We start from the raw sequence: 4,311 nt of genomic DNA on the forward strand, positions 1-4,311 counted from the left end.
GGCTTCTCTCTGTGGCGTTTGCTCTCTGTAGCGTTATCTCTCTATGGCGTTAGCTCTCTGTAACATTAGCTCTCTATGGCATTAGCTCTTTGTAGCGTTAGCTCTCTATAGTGTTAGCTCTCTATAGTGCTATCTCTCTATGGCGTTAGCTCTCTGTAGTGTTAGCTCTCTATGGCGTTAGCTCTCTATGGCGTTAGCTCTCTATGGTGTTAGCTCTCTGTAGTGTTAGCTCTCTATAGTGTTAGCTCTCTATAGTGTTAGCTTTCTGTAGTGTTAGCTCTCTGTAGTGTTAGCTCTCTATAGTGTTAGCTCTCTGTAGTGTTAGCTCTCTATAGTGTTAGCTCTCTGTGTTGTTAGCTATCTGTGGTGTTAGCTCTCTGTAGTGTTAGCTCTCTATAGTGTTAGCTCTCTGTAGTGTTAGCTCTCTATGGCGTTAGCTCTCTATAGTGTTAGCTCTCTATGGCGTTAGCTCTCTATAGTGTTAGCTCTCTTTGGTGTTAGCTCTCTATGGCATTAGCTCCCTGTAGTGTTAGCTCTCTGTAGTGTTATCTCTCTATGGTGTTAGCTCTCTGTAGTGTTAGCTCTCTATGGTGTTAGCTCTCTGTGGTGTTAGCTCTCTATGGCGTTAGCTCTCTATAGTGTTAGCTCTCTATGGCGTTAGCTCTCTATAGTGTTAGCTCTCTTTGGTGTTAGCTCTCTATGGCGTTAGCTCTCTGTGGTGTTAGCTCTCTGTGGTGTTAGCTCTCTGTGGTGTTAGCTCTCTGTGGTGTTAGCCCTCTGTGGCTTTAGCCTGATTATTTTATGTATCTACTTAGTCCTAGAGGCCGAGCTAAGTGAGAAGCTGCATTGCACGCCCCCCCCCCACCCCTCCAACCAAAACACATCTCAAGAGCCCGATTCAATTCACCCCCCTTCTTGCCAAAGTGTGCACCCCCTCACCTGCCATCAAGGATTTAAAGGCATTGGGTTTGTGGACGGAGTGTTTACATACTCCACCAATCCAATTCCACCAATCTGAATGGGGCTTCTGGGACAGTGTGAGTTCCTGCTTCCATTGGGTCTCTTTATCTACATCAGTGTGTTAATTAATAAGTTCAAAAACCCACTGAGACATGACAGTCACTGCAGACAGCAGAGTGGAGCAGACAGCAGTGTGTGTGTTTGTGTGTGTGTTTGCGTGTGTATGTGTGTAACCTGCCAGTCTGTGTTAGCCTGGACTGATCCTCCATTAGCCAGAGACAGCAGTTTCCTTAATGCAGACAACACACTCACAAAGCCTGTCAACCACATGGACACACACACACACACACACACACACACACACACACACACACACACACACACAAACAGGAAAAACACACTTCCCATCCACAACTCAGAATGCAACTTAACATTGAAAATAAATTATTAGTTCACCGTTTTATGTGTATGTCTATAAAATAAAAACAACTTTCAACTTCAACATATTCACCCCTCCAACAAACATAAATCAATAAAGTGTTGAAAGAAGACTATAACATCATGAGATTTGTTATAATTGACAAATGAATCACAATCAGAAAGATGAAACAAAACACTTAAAAGCAGTCCTCTGAATTAGAACGTAATGCAATGACACAATGACACCCACTGACCTGACCCTGTGAGAGAGGAATGGAAAGAGACATGGAGGAGGAAGAAAGAGGGAGTGAGAGGGGATAGAGAGGGGGATGGAAAGAGGGAGTGAGGGAGTAGGGAGAGAGAGATGTAGAGAGAGGGGGATGGAGAGAGGGAGTGAGGGAGTATGGAGAGAGAGATGTAGAGAGAGGGGGATAGAGAGAGGGAGTGAGGGAGTAGGGGGAGAGATGTAGAGAGAGGGGGATGGAGAGAGGGGAGTGATGTAGATGGAGGAGGTAAAGATAGGGGAAAGGAGGGGAGAGAGACAGTTAGAGGGGGATGAAGAGAAGGAGTGAGAGAGATGGGAGAGAGAAAAGTGTAGAGAGAGGGGGAAGGAGAGAGGGAGATGGAGGAGGTAGAGAAGTGGTTGTGACAGGGGTGTCGGGGTGGGGTGCTCTTGGAGTGGCTGTCTAACAAGGTGCTGAGCACAGAGAGCCCTGGGAACTCGACGCTCTCTTACCCCCCAAGATTAGACAGCACCTCTCAGCCACAGCATGCCGGCTACACGCCCACAACACGCTAGCAACATGCCTAGAACATGCCTAGGCCACAGGAGCTACACTGGAATGACACGGGGGACAGGCAAATCTACCAAAACATGTCCGTCTGCATGTCAACCCTCATGTCTGTCATTGTCTCTCTCTCGCTCTCTCTCTCCATTTCTCCATCTGTAACTCATGTCTGTCCCCCTCTTTCTTCCAATCGTTGAATCCTCTCTCTCTCTCCATCTGTCTAAGGCCTTCCTCCCACCTAAACATCTCTTCATGTCAGAACAAATTGGCCTAGTCTCACATCTCTCTCAGCCTGTCTGTCCCCATTCAACCGGAGAGAGGGAGGGAGGCGAGGGGAGGAGAGGAGGGGGAGAGAGGAACAACAAGATACAAGACAGGAAGGAGGAAAAGAGAAAGAGAAAGAGAGAAAGGAAAAAGTGGGATACAGATGTGGGTAAAGGGCAGAAAACAAGATAGAAAATGAATATGATACGGAGAGAGAGACAGATGGAGTGTAGGAGGAGGGAGGAGGGGATGTCGAGGAGGGGTCTGCTCCAGTTGAGACAGAGAGTTGTGGTTTGAGAGAAAATAGGATTCGACCATAAGGCTTTATAGCAGAGACCATCTTCTCTCTCCATCAGGCCTTAAAGCAGAGACCATCTTCTCTCTCCATCAGGCCTTAAAGCAGAGAGTATCTTCTCTCTCCATCAGGCCTTAAAGCAGAGACCATCTTCTCTCTCCATCAGGCCTTAAAGCAGAGAGTATGTTCTCTCTCCATCAGGCCTTAAAGCAGAGAGTATCTTCTCTCTCCATCAGGCCTTAAAGCAGAGAGTATCTTCTCTCTCCATCAGGCCTTAAAGCAGAGAGTATGTTCTCTCTCCATCAGGCCTTAAAGCAGAGAGTATCTTCTCTCTCCATCAGGCCTTAAAGCAGAGAGTATCTTCTCTCTCCATCAGGCCTTAAAGCAGAGAGTATCTTCTCTCTCCATCAGGCCTTAAAGCAGAGAGTATCTTCTCTCTCCATCAGGCCTCTTTTCTTGATCTTTTGTTTACAGATTTTCTATTTTCGTTTTACCCCTTTCTTTCCCATCTCTCCACCTCAACGTCTCTCTCCCCCACTCTCTCCCTAAACGTCTCTCTCCCCCACTCTCTCCCCTCTACGTTTCTCTCCCCCACTCTCTCCCTAAACGTCTCTCTCCCCCACTCTCTCCCTAAATGTCTCTCTCTCCCCCACTCTCTCCCTCTACGTTTCTCTCCCCTACTCTCTCCCTAAACGTGTCTCTCCCCCACTCTCTCCCTCTACGTTTCTCTCCCCCACTCTCTCCCTCTACGTCTCTCTCCCCCACTCTCTCCCTCTCTGTCTCTCTCCCCGACTCTCTCCCTCTACGTCTCTCTCCCCCACTCTCTCCCTCTACATCTCTCTCCTCTACTCTCTCCCTCTCTCTCTCTCCCCCACTCTCTCCCTAAACGTCTCTCTCCCCCACTCTCTCCCTCCACGTCTCTCTCCCCCATTCTCTCTCTCTCTGTCTCTCTCCCCCACTCTCTCCCTAAACGTCTCTCTCCCCCACTCTCTCCCTCTACGTTTCTCTCCCCCACTCTCTCCCTAAACGTCTCTCTCCCCCACTCTCTCCCTAAATGTCTCTCTCCCCCACTCTCTCCCTCTACGTTTCTCTCCCCTACTCTCTCCCTAAACGTGTCTCTCCCCCACTCTCTCCCTCTACGTTTCTCTCCCCCACTCTCTCCCTCTACGTCTCTCTCCCCCACTCTCTCCCTCTCTGTCTCTCTCCCCGACTCTCTCCCTCTACGTCTCTCTCCCCCACTCTCTCCCTCTACATCTCTCTCCTCTACTCTCTCCCTCTCTCTCTCTCCCCCACTCTCTCCCTCTACGTCTCTCTCCCCTCTCTCTCCCTCTACATCTCTCTCCTTCACTCTCTCCCTCTACGTCTCTCTCCCCCACTCTCTCCCTAAACGTCTCTCTCCCCCACTCTCTCCCTCTACATCTCTCTCCCCCACTCTCTCCCTCAACGTTTCTCTCCCCCACTCTCTCCCCTCTCTCTCTCTCCTCCACTCTCTCCCTCTACGTCTCTCTCCCCCACTCTCTCCCTCTACGTCTCTCTACCCCCACTCTCTCCCTCTACGTCTCTCTTCCCCACTCTCTCCCTCTA

Source organism: Salmo trutta, chromosome 33, assembly GCF_901001165.1.
Source record: "Salmo trutta chromosome 33, fSalTru1.1, whole genome shotgun sequence".
In the NCBI taxonomy this organism is placed as follows: domain Eukaryota; kingdom Metazoa; phylum Chordata; class Actinopteri; order Salmoniformes; family Salmonidae; genus Salmo; species Salmo trutta.